Source organism: Felis catus, chromosome X (assembly GCF_018350175.1).
Source record: "Felis catus isolate Fca126 chromosome X, F.catus_Fca126_mat1.0, whole genome shotgun sequence".
Classification (NCBI taxonomy): domain Eukaryota; kingdom Metazoa; phylum Chordata; class Mammalia; order Carnivora; family Felidae; genus Felis; species Felis catus.
This window is the reverse complement of record NC_058386.1, coordinates 117633893-117651190: the sequence shown is the minus strand read 5'-3', so window position 1 is coordinate 117651190 and position 17298 is coordinate 117633893.

Below are 17298 nucleotides of genomic sequence, written 5' to 3'. Positions count from 1 at the left end.
CCTTTCTCAGTTTATTTGAAAGGTATACATACACCCTGTTTTCATTCAAGAGGTTACCATTGACATTGAAATAGATATTTGAACTTAAGTATAATTATTTTAACAATGACACCATGTCTATCATATCCCAGCTGGTGAGAGATTTATTCCTTGGCAATTTCTCTCTATTCCCTATGAAATTTCACATTGAGGTTATTACTTATTGTCACAGAAGTATCTAATAAAATCTATCTTCTTTCAAGAAGGTATTTTTAACATAGCTTTAGGTTTTATTACCAAACTTAAATTATTTAGACTTAAGTCAATATTTTAACTGGCTTCAGTGCTCATAGCAAATCTTCTATAAACACGTCATCTTGAGTTCTTTGCTTTGAGTATTTCCAGAGGAAACTGGAGCAAATCTTCAAGATCTAGCAATCTGAGAGGAGGAGTATACTTTTGGGAATTACGTAGGTGGCATTCTTTCTGCACCCTTGGATATATGAGAAAGCATTGTTGTTGCTAAGTTCCCATAAGGGCCACCTTGACTATGTATATAATGTCTCATTCACAAAATTTTTTCTCCCAACCTTCTGTAGAACTAGTTCCTCTAAGTGTTTAAAAAAATACAGAAAAGAAAAAAAAAACCAACAACTGAATTTGATCATTTACCATCGACTTGCTGCTTCTACTAAATTACTTACAGGGACAAAGAAAAACTTTGAAATTCAAGGGTTTTTCAAAAACAAATCTGAATCTTGGTTATGTTTCATTATTTGCCATTGGATGGTGCACAGTTTTATTCATCATAATTATGTCTTTTTCACCTTAAGAATATTTTCTTCACTATTTTTTGATTGTTAATTTCATTAATAATTTTTATATTTGTTCTTCCTTCTGGGATCCAGATCCTGTATAATTTGGATTTCCACAATCTGTCCTCTCTTTTTATTTTATTGTATTTATTTATTTTTTAATGTCTCCATTCTTTTCTTCAGGGTTCTGGTAAAATATAACCAATTTGTATTCTACCTCAGTGATGTGACTATGCATCAATCTGGTTTGTGCTTCCCTTGTGGTATATTTTTATTTGACAATTGTGAATTTTCATTTCTGTGAAATTGTTCCTAATTTCACATTTTCCCCTTATGGTTGGTTATTCTTAGTTCATAAATGCCATGTACTCTGAAATATTAAGAACACGAAACCTATTTTTACTTTAGATTTTTATTACTTCAAATATTCTATTTATAAAAATTATGGAACATTACAGAACAAGTCTTTAGATACATTCCTGTCACTACCATAAATTCTGTGTGTATCTTCCCAATCACAGTTTTTCCTATGTATAGAGCTGTATATTATATATTTTATAAAAGTTACATGAATGCTTTAATTTTTCATGTTGTATACTTGATTTTCTCCCTCTATATATTTATGAAATCTGTGTTGTTAGGTATTGTTCATCCGTATTTAATTCTATATAGTCTCCCAGTGTAAGAATGTACCATAATATATTTCTCCTTTTGCCTATTGTTGGACACGTATGCCACACCATGCTATTATAATTGTTCAATGAGAATTTTGTATTTTTGCTTTATCCAACAGCTATTAAGTGCTACTATGGACAAAAGCCTCTACTAGATACTCGATTTATACAGGCATATCTCATTTTTTTAAAGTTTTTATCTTAATCATCCAGTGCTCATCATGACAAGTGCACCCCTCAATCCCCATCACCTATTTCACCCATCCCCTCACCCACCTCCCCTCTAGTAACCATCAGTTTGTTCTCCATAGTTAAGAGTCTGTTTCTTGGTTTGCCTCTCTCTCTCTTTTTCCCCATTCCCATTTGTTTTGTTCCTTAAACTCCACATATGAGTGAAATCATATGGTATTTGTCTTTCTCTGACATTATACTCTCTAGCTCCATCATGTTGCAAATTGTGTGTATATACCACCTCGTCTTTATCCATTCATCGACCAATGGACACTTGGGCTGTTTGCCTAATTTGGCTATTGGAAATAATGCTGCTATAAACACAGGGGTGCATGTAACCCTTTGAGTTCGTATTTTTGTATTCTTTGGGTAAATACCCAGTAGGACGATTGCTGGACCGTCGGGTAGTTCTATTTGTAACTTTGGGAGGAACCCCCATGCTCTTTTCCACAGTGGCCGCACCAGTTAGCATTCCCACCAACAGTACACGATGGTTCCTTTTTCTCTACATCCTTGCCAACACCTCTTGTTTCTTGTGTTGTTGACTTTAGCCATTCCGACACGCGTGAGTTGATGCCGTATCGTAGTTGTGATTTGCATTTTCCCCGATGATAAATGATGATGAGCATCCCCTCGTGTGGCTGGTGGCCATCTATTCCTCTTCTTTGGAAAAACGTCTTCTGCCCATTTTTTAGTTGGATTATTTGCTTTTCGGGTGTTGAATTTTATAAGTTCTTTATAGACTTTGGATACTAGCCCTTTATCAGCTAGGTCATTTGCAAATATTTTCTCCCATTCCACAGGTTGTTTTTAGGTTTGTTGATTGTTTCCTTTGCTGTGCAGAAGCTTTTTTTTTTTTTTCATGTAGTCCCAATACTTTATTTCTGCTTTTGTTTCCCTTGCCTCGGGGGACCTATATAGAAAAAAGTTGCTACAGCCAATGTCAAAAAGGTTACTGCCTGTGTTCTCCTCTAGGATTTTAATGGTTTCCCGTCTCACACTTAGGTCGTTGATCCATTTTGAGTTTATTTTTGTGTATGGTGTAAGAAAGTGGTCCAGTTTCATTCTTTTCCATGTTGCTGTCCAGTTTTCCCAACACCACTTGTAGAGACCATCTTTTTCCCACTGGATGTTCTTTCCTGCTTTGTGAAAGATTAATTGGCCATTTAATTGTGGGTTCATTTCTGGGTTTTCTATTCTATTCTACTGATCTATGGGTTTATTTTTGTGCCAATACCATACCATTTTGATCAGTACAGCTTTGTAATATAACTCAAAGTCCAGAATTGTGATGCCTCCAACTTTGCTTTCCTTTTTCAAGATTGCTTTGGCTATTTGGGGTCTTTTGTGGTTCCATAAAAATTTTAGGATTGTTTGTTCTACTTCTGTGAAAAATGCTATTAGTACTTTGATAGTGATTGCATTAAATGTGTACATTGTTTTGGGTCATATAGGCGTTTTATTTTATTTATTTATTTAATATGAAATTTATCGTCAGATTGGTTTCCATGCAGCACCCAGTGCTCATCCCAACAGGTGCCCTCCTCAATGCCCATCACCCACTTTCCCCTCCCTCCCACCCCCCATCAACCCTCAGTTTATTCTCAGTTTTTAAGAGTCTCTTATGGTTTGCCTCCTTCCCTCTCTGGAACTTTTTTTTCCCCCTTCCCCGTCCCCATGGTCTTCTGTTAAGTTTCTCGGGATCCACATAAGAGTGAAAACATATGGTATCTGTCTTTCTCTGTTAGCCATTTTAACAATATGTGTTATTCCAATCCATGAGCATGGAATGGGTTTCCGTTTCTTTGTGTCATCTTCAGTTTCTTTCATCAGTTTTTTATAGTTTTCAGAATACAGATCTTTCGCCTCTTTGGTTAGGTTTATTCCTAGGTATCTATTGTTTTTGGTGCAATTGTAAGTGGGATTGTTTTCTTAATTTCTCTTTCTGTTGCCTCATTATTGTTGTATAGAAATGCAACAGATTTCTGTACACTGATTTTGTATCCTGTGATATTACTGAATTCCTTTATCATATCTAGTAGTTTTTTGGTGGAGTCTTTCGGGTTTTCTATATAGAGTATGATGTCATCTGCAAATAGTGAAAGGTTTACTTCTTCCTTACCAGTTTGAATACCTTTTATTTCTTTCTGTTGTCTGATTGCTGAGGTTAGGACTTCCAGTATTATGTTAAATAGAAGTGGTGAGAGTAGACATCGTTTTCTTGTTCCTGACCTTAGGAGAAAGGCTCACGGTTTTTCCCAGGAAAAAAATGATGTTAGCTGTGGGTTTTTCATATATGGCCTTTATTAAGTTGAGGTATGCTCCCTCTAAACCTACTTTGTTGAGGGTTTTAATCAGAAATGATGTTGTACTTTGTCAAATGCTTTCTCTGCATCTAGTGAAATGATTATATGGTTCTTGTTCTGTCTCTTATTGATGTGATATATCATGTTGATTTATTTGTGAATATTGAGCCACCCTTGCAACCCAGAAATAAATCCCACGCGACCATGATGATTTTTTTTAACGCATGGTTGGATTTGGTTTGCTGGTATTTTCTTTTTTTTTTTTTTTAAGTTTATTTATTTTAAGAGACAGAGAGTGTGGAGGAGGGGCAGAAAGAGAGAGAGGGAGAGAGAGAATCCCAGGCAGGCTCTGTGCTGTCAACAAGCAGCTCGAACCCACGAACCGTGAGATCATGACCCAAACAGAAACCAAGAATTGGATGCTTAACCGACTGAGCCACGTAGGTGCCCCAGTTTGCTGGTATTTTCTTGAGGATTTTTGCATCTATATTCATCAGAGATATTGGCCTGTGGTTCTCTTTTTTCACCTGGTTTTGGTATCAGGGTAATGCTAGCCTCGTAGAATGCATTCGTTCCTTTATGGTTGTTATTAACTGTTTTTTGTATTTGGGTGCTCTCATGTTGGATGCGTACATATTTACAATTATTATATCTTCTTGTTGGGTTGTCCCTTTTATTATTATATAGTGTCCTTCATTCAGTCTCTCTTGTTCCATTCTCTGTTTTAAAGTATATTTTGTCCAACATAAGTATTGCTACCCCGGCCTTCTTTTGACATCTATTTGAATGACTAATGTTTTTCCATCCCCTCACTTTCAATCTGCAGGTGTCTTTAGATCTAAAATGACTCTCTTGTAGGCAGCATACAGATGGCTTTTATTTTTTTAGCCCTTCTGTCACCCTGTGTCTTTTGATTGGAGCATTTAGTTCATTTACAGTCAAAGTAATTATTGATAGATATATATCATTACTTGTTTTGTGGTTGTTTCTGAAGATTTTCCCTGATCCTTTCTTGTCTTTCTTTCATGGTTTGCTGGTTTTCTTTAGTGATGGATTTGGATTTCTTTCTCTTTATTCTTGGCACATTTATTAGTGGTTGTTCATTTGTGGTTGCCATTAGGTTAGTATATAACATCTTCCGCACATAGCAGTCTATAGTAAGTTGATGGTTGTATAAGTTTGAACCAAACCTTTACTCTTCTCCTCCCCACAGTTTAGGTAAATGGTGTCATATTGTATATCCTTTTATTTTGTGACTTCCTTGACTGATTTTTTACAGAAATATCCATTTTTACTGCTTTTGTGTTTTTGTGTTCCCTACATCCATACTGTCACTTTTGATCTTTCTTTTCCACTCGAAGAGCCCCCTTTAATATTTCTTGCAGGGCTGGTTTAGTGGGCATGAACTCCTTTAGTTTTTGTTTGTCTGGGAAACTCTTTATCTGTCCTTCTATTCTGAATGACAGCCTTCGTGGATAGAGTATTCTTGACTGCAGGTTTTTTCCATTCGGCACTTTGAATATGTCATGCCACTCCTTTCTGGCTTGGAAAATTTCTGCTGAAAGATCCACTGATAACCTTATGGGGTTTCCTTTGTATGTAACTGACTTCTTTTGTCTTGATGCCTTTAATATTTTTTTCTTAGTAGATTTTGCCATTTTAATGGCAGTACGTCTTGGCGTGGATCTGCTTTTATTGATTTTGTTGGGGGTTCACTGTGCCTCCTGAATCTGGATATCTTGTTTCCTTCCCCAGATTAAGGGAGTTTTCAGTTATTATTTCTGCAAATAAATTCTCTATTATTACGTTTGATGGAGTCACTGAGTTCCTTAAGCCTATTCCCATTTTGCATAATCCTTTTTTCTCTCTTTTGTCACCTTGATTACTTTCCATTACTCTGTCTTCTGGGTCATTAATTCCTTTCTCTGTTTCTTCCAGCCTGTTGTTCATGCCATCATGCATGTTTCTTATTTACTGAGCCCTTTATCTGTGCTATGTTATTCCTTATCTCTGTGTTCATGGCCTCACTGACGTCCTCCACTCTTTTCTCAGCTCCATCGAATATCTTTATGATCATTGCTTAAATTCTCCATCAGACATGTTAACTTACATCTGTTTCATTAGATCGCTGGCTGTGACCTTGTTCTGTTCTTTCATTTGGGACAAATTCCTCTGTCTTCTCATTTTGCCTAAATCTCGGTGCCTATCTCTGCGTGTTAGGAAAGTCAGCTACATTTTCCGTTCTTGAGTGTAATACCTTTATGAAGAAGAAATCCTGTAGTGCCCTGCTATGTGGTATTCGCTGTTCCCCAGGGCCTGGGACTTCAAGGAGGGTCTCCAATGTGTGCCGCACGCGCCCTGCTGTTGAGTCCTGGCCACTTTATCCTTCAGAGGCTCTCTTTGCCTGTTTTGGGCAGTGTTTGGCCCCTGGCCTGAATGTGGTGAGTTTCAACGAGTTGTGCTCTGGCCTGCTTGTGAAATGAAACCTGTTGCTGCCACCACCAGAATTGAGGCCTGGCAAAACTCAAGCCCCAGGAGGCATGGTGTTGACAGGGTTTTGTGCCAGTCTTCTGGGGGATGGGTCCCACTGATGTGGGACTGAGGCAAGTGTGGCTGGGAAAGGCAGTTCCACAGGAGCGTGGGGAGCAGGGCTTGGTGTAAACAAGTTAGGTAGTGTCAGCCCTGCGCTGGTTCCCACAGGTGGCCCTGTGCTTATGATGAGGGGCAGGGGAGGGAACTGGCTCCTGCAAGTCCCTAGAAGGGTCTATCCATGAATGCTGTCTCTCTGGGATGTACTCCAAGGTGAGCAACTAGCCTCCCCATTGTGTACCCCAGGTGCTCTTCAGATCACTGTTTCCATGCTGTACATTCTGGGCTGTTTGCTTGCCTTCTTTCTAAGAGCAGGCCCAGTGTCCTCTGGACTATCCCTGAGCCAAGCCTGCTGACCCTTAGAACTGCAGGCTTTAAGCCCCACTAGTTACAAGAACTCACAAAATCCGGGCCCTTTCACTTTCCAAGCCAGTTACTATGGGGTTGTTTTCCCCATGTACCCCTGTGTGCTAGTCTGTGTCTCACCCTTCTCAGCAACTGTGGCTCCCTCCCTGCTGCAGTGGCCATGACCTGTCTCCCTCCCAAACCGTGTCTCCATACTCCCTACCTTCTTTGATGTGGCCTCTTCTCTACCTTCAGTTGTGGAGTTTGTTTTTCTAGTTTTCAGATTGATTCCTGGGGTAATTAGGATGATTTAATAGTTTTTTGGTAGTATTTCTGAGATGGGACAAGACTAGGGTCCTCCTACTCTGCCCCCATCTTCCTGTCCAGCCTCTCTATACCTGCTCTTAAATTTCACTGATTTCGGCCCTAATTTTTTTAGTGTGTATTTATTTATTTTGAGAGAGAGCATGCTTGTGTGCACAAGCAGGGGAGGGGCAAAGAGAGGGAGAGAGAGAGACCATCCCAAGTAGACTCCACACTGTTGGCACAGAGCCTGATGCAGGGCTCGATCTCAGGATCCATGAGATCATGACCTGAGCTGAAATCAAGAGTCAGCTGCTTAACCACCTGAGCCACCCAGGCGCCCCGCTGATCTAATTTTTATCATTTGTTTTATTCTGCCTGCTTTACATTTTAATTCCTTTTCTTTCTTTAGTTTCCTAAGATGGAAATTTAGATTATTGGTTTTAGATTTTTTTGTCTTCTTTAATACATTCATTTAACGCTGCAAATTTCCCTGTATTCACATATCCTGTAAATTTTGATAAGATGCCCTTTACTTGGCTTAAAATATTCTTAAACTTCTCTTGAAAATGCTTCTTTGACCCTTGTGTTATTTCAATCTCCAACTATTTTGTAATTTTTTCAGCTATAGTTCTATTATTGATTTCTAGTTTAATTCAATACTCGTCTGAGAGCATGATTTCTATCAGTCTGGTTTTTTGTCTTTTATTTATTAAGCTGTCTTTTGTGGCCCAGAATATGGTTTTAGTGAGTGTTTATGTGGACTTGAGAATGCATTCTGCTGTTGTTGCATGGGGTACTCTGTACATTTCAATTAGAGACTGTTGATTGATAGTGATGTTCAGGTAAATTGCATCCTTACTGATTTTCTGCCTGTCTGATCTATCAATTACCTACCAGTTTTTGCCTCACATTTTTTATTGTTCTTTGTTAGATGTAAACACACTAAGGATTTTTTTTGGATAATGGACCCCTTTATCATTAGGTAGTGCCTCTCATTATCCCTGATAATTTTCCTTGTTTTGAAATCTGCCTTATCTGAAATTAATATACTGGTTTCAGCTTTCTTTTGATTAGTGAGAGCATGGTATATCACTATTCACGCCTTATAATCTATATTGTTATATTTAAAATGGGTTTCTTGTAGGTAACATAGTTAAGGTAATGTTTTTTTCAATCCGCTCTAACAATCACTGTTTTTTAATGTCTGTATTTAGACCATTCACATTTAAAGTGATTATTGATATAGTTGGAATAATATTTTCTGTGTGTGTAATAATTAATTTCTATTTGTTGCCTTCTTAATATGTGCATTTAGACTAATCACATTATCATTTCACATCAATGGCGACTTGATGTGCACAAATATCACTTATACTTCTTTTTAAAATGTTTAAGGATTTTTCTTTCCCTTAGGTTTCCTGCAGTTTAAATAATATATGCCCAGGTAGATTATTTGATATTTATTCTGCTTGGCATTCTCTGAGCTTCCTGAATCTGTGGGTTGGCATCTCATTAATTTCCCAAAGTTCTTGGCCATTATTACTTGAAATAATTTTTCTGTTCTTTTCTCTCTTCCTTCTCCTTCTGGTATTCCAATTACACATATTTTACGCGTTTTGAAATGATGACCACAGATCCTGGATATTTTGCTATTTTCATTGTTTGTTTGTTTGTTTGTTTGTTTTACTTTGTATTTCAGTTTTGAGAGTTTCAAGTGACCGAGATCTTCAAGCTCATTAATTCTCTTCTTGGTCACGAACAAGGCCATCAAAAGCATTCTTTGATTTTGCTTACTTTCAGAGTTTCTATCTCTCTGCTTAAATTGCCCATCTGTTCTTATACATTAATTCTTCTTTTTTTAATAAGAGCCCTTCCTTAACATATTAATCATACTTATTTTAAAGTTCCTTACACGTGTGCCATATCTAAATCTGATTCTAATGCCTGCTATGTGTCCTTAACCTGTATTTCCTCTTGGCTTTTAGCTTGCCTTATGAGTTTTTTGTTGAAAGCCAGACAGGATGGACCAAGTAACAGGAACTGAGGTAAATGTGCCTTTCCTATGAAGTTTTATGTTAACTTGGCAAGGATTTGGGCTGTGTTTCAGGTACCAGACCTTTTAGTTATCTCTAATGACATTATTTGCTCCCTTCTGTTGTCTTTCAGTTTCCCCTAAGAGCTCTTTCAAAAGTAAAGCCTAAGCCTTCCAGCTCTTTCTACTGCTGTTACACTGGCACTCTACTGATGTGGGAGGGGACAAGCAGTCTCTAATGTTCGATTAAATTTTGACCTTTTAGTAGAACTGTCTGGGCTATGGCCTTCAGAAATGTTTCTTAGCCTTTTATTTTCTCTAGAAAGCTTGGAGGGGCCCGTAACTCGCTAACTGACCTGACCCTAAGTTGGATAAGGCTCTAGTAAAGTCTTTTCTCCTGAAGAGTAGGCCTTTGTTATGGAGGACACTCTGGGTATATTTGAAAGTGTTTACTTTTTCCCCTCACTCTGCCAGAAGCGTGAAGGAGGTTTTTTTTTTTTTTCATCTTCATCATGAGAACATGGCATGGGGGTTCTAGCAGTGAAAGCCCATGAAAATGTCAGTAATGTTGGACCCTAGGAGTTTATTTCTTTCATTATAGTCCGCACAAATTCTCCAGCAATTCATCGATATTACCACGTAATTGTTCCTATCAGTTTGTACTTACAGTGTCTTCTGATCCAGATAAACTCATCTCAGCCTTGTGTACAAATCCCTCATATTTCCCTGTCTCTCTTGATTTCAGTGTGGTGATTTGTCCCATGACTTCAGTTCTCTGATGGATCAGACAATGTTATTCGTCTTCATTTTGCTCAGCCTTTTTCCTGTTCTAAGAACTGGATCGAAAACTTCCAAGCTCTTGAAATGTCAGAGCTGAGGGGTGCCTCAGTGGCTCAGTAGGTTGGGCGTCTGACTTTGGCTCAGATCATGATCTTGTGGTTCGTGAGCTCAAGCCCCACATCGGGCTCTGCGCTGACAGCTCAGAGCCTGGAGCCTGCTTCGGGTTCTGTGTCTTCCTCTCTCTCTCTGCCCCTCCCCCACGAGTTCTCTATCTCGCTCTCTCTCTCTCAAAAATAAACATTAAAAAAAGAAATGTCAGAGTTGAAACCAGAAGTCCTAATGGTCCTAATATGAGTTTAGATAATCCAAGGCTCTGTTACCAGGTATATACTAGTTTACGGGTGCCATATTTTTGGCAGTGTCCATGGATATCCATAATGTCTTGGACGTAAAAATGTATTCTCTTTGAAATTAATGATGTTGTACTACCTTTCATTGGTTATGCATTGCTTGGAGTATATTTTCCTCTATCTTTTTAAAAATTTGCATGTATGATTTTGATTTCAGTGTATCTCTTTTAAGAAGAATATAAATGCATTTTCCCCAAATCTGTCATGAAATCGATGGATCAAAACTTTTACATTTGTGTGGTTACTGATATAACTAATTTCTGCCTTTTTGATTTACCTAGTTATTAAGTTTTCTTTTTCCTTTTCCTTCCTTCTTTACAGATTTCTCCTGAATTGATCAGACTTTCTTTACTTCTGCCTTTTCCTCAGTACTGCCTTTGAAGTTAGCCGTTCTATTTCTAAATCTGTAGTAATGACATCTAGCTGTTCTGATGCAGTTGTGGTGGTGGTTTTGTTTTGTTTTGTTTTACTGTTACCTTTTAATATCTTTGTTTACATTACGGGACTCTAAACGTATTATATTTTTCTGCCTCCTCAAAATACACAGGCCACAGAAATACTGAAATGCAGGGGCGCCTGGGTGGCTCAGTCGGTTAAGCGTCCGACTTCGGCTCAGGTCATGATCTCACAGTTCGTGAGTTCAAACCCCGTGTCGGGCTCTGTGCTGACCGCTCTGAGCCTGGAGCCTGTTTCAGATTCTGTGTCTCCCTCTCTCTGACCCTCCCCCGTTCATGCTCTGTCTCTCTCTGTCTCAAAAATAAATAAACGTTAAAAAAAATTTTTTTTGAAATACTGAAATGCAATCACTCATCTTGGCCTTGTCCCACTCTCATATTTCATGATATGTCGTCTAACATTTTTTATTCCTTTAGTTCCAGCTTTTGAAGACGTGCACTTTCAAAGCCCTTCATGTATTGTGAGCTCATAGCTTGATAATGAATCATTATTCACAGAACTTTGATAAGGCATACAAAACCTCATAGTAATTTGTGGGAATTTGTTATATGTCTAAGATCCCAATCCATAGCCTTGAACTAAAGAGGATGATGTCATTAATCAGTTGATGGTTAAGCACTTTATTTATTTCAGCAATGTACAATATAGCAGTGTTTTGTTTTTTTTTTCGTTTTTGTTTTTGTTTGTTTTGGTGTTTGTTTGTTTGTTTCATTCCCAGAGATTCTCTGCTGACAGGAATTTGGAGTGTTTCTTTCTGAATGTGTACTAGAGAATGCACTCAATCCTGCTTCAGTTAAAGACTTCTTTGGAATCCAAGGCAGAATGCATTTAACTGGGGGGTGAAAGTAAAAAAGAACACACTGCTCAGGATAAAAAAAAAAAAAAACAGAGGGGCGCCTGGGTGGCTCAGTCAGTTAAGCATCTGACTTCAGCTCAGGTCATCATCTCGTGGTTTGTGAGTTCAAGCCCTGCATTGTCTGGGCTGGAATTACTGAGCTGTCAGCACAGAGCCCGGAGTCTGCTTCAGATCCTGTGTCTACCTCTCTCTCTGCTCCTCCCCCGCTCGCGCTCACTCGCACTCTCTCTCCAAAATAAATAAGCATTGAAAAAAAGTTTTAAAAAAGAATGAAAAAATAGAGTTTGGGGAGATTTTGATGTCCCTCTGACCTGGAAATGGAACAATATCTACTGTTATTGTTGACTAAAATTGTCCTCTTGCTGTGTTTTATGCGCTGGGATGTGCCAACAGTTTGAACTTTCATATAGAATTTGTTTCTACTCTGAGCTCTGCTGGGTATTAGCATTTTGACTTGAAGCACAATATTTAACCTCCCTTGAGCTTAGTTTCTTTTATATGCCAAAAGGTGACCATACTTGCCCTAGGTACCTCACAGAATTGCTGTCTCAAAGTACCTCACAGGTACTTGCCCTAGGTACCTCACAGGTACTTGCCCTAGGTACCTCACAGGTACTTGCCCTAGGTACCTCACAGGTACTTGCCCTAGTACCTCACAGGTACTTGCCCTAGGTACCTGACAGAATTACTGTCTCAAAAAGAACAGTAGAGGATAGTACTTTCTGGGTTATAAAATACTATGCAAATATAAAAGGTTGTTAAGAAACAGGAAAATACCGGAAAACCACATGTGACTTACATCATGGTCCTGGTGAGTCATCTTGTCAGGGAGGCAAGAATGGTTATAAAATCAGAAGATTTTGAAGATGCTCAGTGTCTTCCAAGCAGAACCTATTCAAAGTAGAATAGTGATAAAAACTGCAAAACATCAATGCACCAAGGATACTAGGTCATTTTTGACCGCTTTATAATTTATGTCTGACATAAAATGCTAGGGAAGAAACTTATCTCACGTAGACTGCAAAGCTAGACAGATGAAAGATCTGGGGGAAATCTAAGTTTAGAATAATTCCATTTAACGTTGAAAGTGTGAGCAAGGAAGGTCTTCCCTGTAATGTGGTACCACTTAAGAAGTGAGATACAAAGAAAACTGGGGCAAAGAAAGTGATCAAACAATGGGTGTGCACACGGCCGAAGCGGGACCCTGGCCACTCCGATCAAAGCCACTGATTAGTCCCTTGCAGCTCTGGGACTCTGATTCAGAGATTAAATGAGTTATAAGGTTTTTCCCCCGGTGTGAATCGCTTATAATTTTTCCCTTTTCACAATAGGGCTAAATGCAGCAAAGTTTATTCTTCTTTTTGAGGAGGCTTTAGGAATAGAAGGCACATAAATTTAGTACTGGCTATGACCAAACAGTGAGAGAGATCATTACCCACAATATCTCATTTAATCTTCTGGACAGTCCTATCAGATAGACATTCCTGTTCTCACTTTACCTGCAAGGAAGCTGAGGGCAGCAGAGTTCAGCAGGTTTACCGGGGTCATACGTGAAGTTACCGCGCTGAAACGTAAACCCGTGTCTAGCTGATGCCAAGAGCACCTCATTGTGCAGTAGAGAGACCTCAATAGAATGAAGAGGAATTCTTCTGGGTCATTTATGTATTACAAAAATGGAATAGGAGCCATTATCCATGTGGTACGAGTTCAGGGGGAATGGATGTGGTTCCAAACACCTTTATCGGCTGGACTTCCTGAGTCTAAAAATGTTCCGTTAAAACCACAGGCAGCAAATCAGTTTCATTTTAAACACCAATTCTGATTAGTTAACAGTCACTGCCTGAGTCACTGTGTTGAGAACGATTCTGAGGAGGGTGCTTCCTGCCTCAGCAGGAAAGAGTCTTATGATCGATCAGGGATGACTGCTATGGATGTGGGAGGGAAGAGTGGTGGCTTAAGTGCCAAGTTTCTCCCATTATGGAACCTGACATATGTTACCTTGATTTAAGCTTCCGCTGTTAACAGTCCAGCTCCTTGGGAGGAGGCCTACATTCAGTCTCATCAGTTCTTGCACCTCATTCTGTGAGGAAGTTAATGCGATCTTCTCTGAAGGGAAGTAACCGATTGTCCAAAGGGAAAAGAGATTGTGAGAGCAGTGCATTCATGGGGAATGCTCTGTTCCTTTCATGAATGTGTCCAGAGGGGCATTGTTTGAAAATCACCAAAGGTTAATCACCAGGCTTTCTTGGATGGCTTCAGCATTGGTTCGCTGCTGGTGCTTGGGGTTAAATGGGTACCTACAGTCTTATAAAAATAAAAATTGGTGTATTAATTGGAATTCACTTCCATCTGAGCAATAAAATTGCTTTATAGGCTTTGCTAGAATCAGTAGGAATTAATCTGAACAGTGGTACCTTGCTAGAGGAAAAGGGTAAAATCATGTCTACGTTTTCGCGGGATAGGGCAGAGACATGGGAAATTTATGCTAGGGGGAAAAGGCAAAAAACTGAGTTTAAGCAACGTTAGTTAGCCGTCATCCGCGAGCACCTCTCAATGTCAGTCCAGGAGAAAAAACGATAAGGTGGCTTGGGGGAAGGATAAGGATAGTGACTGGGGATCAGTATAAAAGCAATATCTAAGTGAGAGCCAAACAAGGACCAGGAACTGAACCGTACCCTACTAACTGCTTTATTTACACTAAGGCCTAACAAACCAGATACTATCAGTTCGGCCAGCTCGGTCCACTCACTTGTTGGTTTAGTCAAAAAGCTGGTTGGATTGATATTTTCCACGAGGTGATGGATTTGGCCGAATGCAACGTTTGCCTGAATTTCATACCAGCACAGTCTAGTTCACACTGTAAATCTTAATTTGCTGCTTGTCTTGATTTTCTACCACTAATAGGATCTACACATCTGAAAATTATGTTTTCAATATCATCGTTCAAATAATTCATGTAAGCAAAATTAAACTTGATATGATTTCCCATGGGAAATAAGAATATGAAATAAGCTCCCTTATACTAATCTCATTTTGCCCTTAGCCACTACACAATTGAACAAGTAACATCTCTAATATCTTCACAGAATTTAATTGGCCCCAATAATAGCAGCTTCATAATATTTGTAGGATGCCCCTTTAGGGTGGTGAGTATCCTTAGAGAGGTCTATAAGTGAAGTGTGGTAGAGTGAGCGAATACATTCTCCTAGATCGGTAATCAAGTCACATATCCAAGGCAAGTAAGCCTGACGCTTATTTCAAGGCTTGAGGAATCAGACAGTTCTGCAGTGTGCCTCCTGGTGTGGCGAGGTTATAGTTTAACTACAGACAAGGCTCAGGGCTTGGGCAGGCACCTCTGAGCCCGGAGGTGACAGCAGACTAGGGATGACAAATGGCTTCAAAAAAGAGTAATGTTTACGTAACAATTTGCTGTTCCAGAGACCTTTTCAAAATGTTTCATTTTAGGAATGATCAAATACTTGCAAAATAATCAAAGATATGCAAAAATACAAGAATTTTTAATGAAAAATTTTCAATGAAAATTTGAAGGGCACAATTTTAACAAAGTCGCTGTAAGACAGGTACCCTCATAATGACCTGGTGGATGAATCAAGGGGTTTAAGCTTTCTGTTGGACAATTTGGCAGTGTGCATGATCATTTTAAAAATATTCATAGTCCTTGGCCCAATAATTCCACTTCTGGGAATTGACCTAGAGAAATAAACTAAAATCCAATAAAAGACTTATAAAGACTTTCACTGAATCATTATATGGAAAAATAAAATATACATACATATGCATATATGTACATATGTATATACATATATATACATATATACATATATGTATATGTATACATATATATATATATATATATATAAAGGACCAAAAAACCAAATATTATTTAAACAAAGAAATTAACACCATAAATTTGTAGCCATTAAAATTATGTTAAAAAATATTTCTAAAGTCCCAATAAGGAAATTATTGTCATAGCACATTAAATCAAAGTAAGGAATAGACAATTTTATATTTAGGGTGATCTCAAATTATATTTTAAAAAAATACATTAAAAGAAATGCATTAATATCAATAGCAATTATCTCAAGGTGGCATGCATATAGAAGATTTTCTGGGGTTTTTTTAATGTTTATTTTTGGGAGAGAGGGGCAGAGAGGGGGGGAGGCACAGAATCCAAAGTAGGCTCCAGGCTCTGAGCTGTCAGCACAGAGCCCGACGCAGGGCTTGAACCCATAAACTGTGAGATCGTGACCTGAGCCGAAGTTGGAAGCTTAACCGACTGAGCCACCCACGCGCTCCAGAAGATTTTCTGTTTTATCACTATAGTGTTCCCCATTTATTGACATCATGTAATAAGTATGTAATATTTCAAAATAATAATAAAAATAACAAGCGATTTTATATGTATTATTATACTGGACTAAAAAATAGATTTAAAGAGTACTAACGTTATTCCCACTTTATAGATGAGAACACAGATGCAGAGCAATTAGATGGGTTAACCAAGGTCACAGTGGCTATAATTTGTAGAGCTAGGATTCCTCATCTCGTATTCCCCCTTCTATCACATACTACCTCTTTCAGAAAGAGAATATAAGATGGGTAGTGCAGTAACAATAGCTTATGTCTGTTAATAACCAGAGGAGTAGTTTAATAAGATGCTCTCCACATAGAACTGTATATGAGCTTTGCTTAGCTAAAACTTTGGTTTTCAAGTTGACTCCATATCTGATTTTCCACAATTGAGATTGTCTCTAATTGATAAGTTAAAGCAAACGATCTCCCATGTTGTGCTTTCTTCTTTTTGTTTTTACTTTCTCTTTTCTTTTTTCTTTTCTTTTCTTTTCTTTTCTTTTCTTTTCTTCTTTATTTTATTTTTGTAATAACATTTATTGTCAAGTTAGCTAACCTACAGTGTATACAGTGTGCTCTTGGTTTTGGGGGTAGATTCCCGTGATTCATCACTTCCATACAACACCCAGTGCTCATCCCAGCAAGCGCCCTCCTCAATGCCCATCAGCCATTTTCCCTGTCTCCCCAGCACCCCCCCCCCCATTATCCCTCAGTTTGGTCTCTGGATTTAAGAGTCTCTTATGGTTTGCCTCCCTCCCTCTCTGTTTGTAACTATTTTTTTTTCCCCTTCCCTTCGCCCATGGTCTCCTGTTAAGTTTCTCAAGATCCACATATGAGTGAAAACATATGATATCTGTCTTCCTCTGACTTATTTCCCTTGGCATAATTCCCTCCAGGCCCACCTCACACTGGTCAGAGTGGCTAAATTAACAACCCAGGGAACAACAGATGTTGGCAAGGAGGTGAAGAAATGGGAACCCTCTTGCACAGATAGTGGGAATGCAAACTGGTGCAGCCACTCTGGAACACAGTGTGGAGGTTCCTCCAAAAATTAAAAATAGATCTACCCTATGACCCAGCAATAGCACTGCTAGGAATTCACCCAAGGGATACGGGAGTGCTGATGCAGAGGGGCACTTGTACCC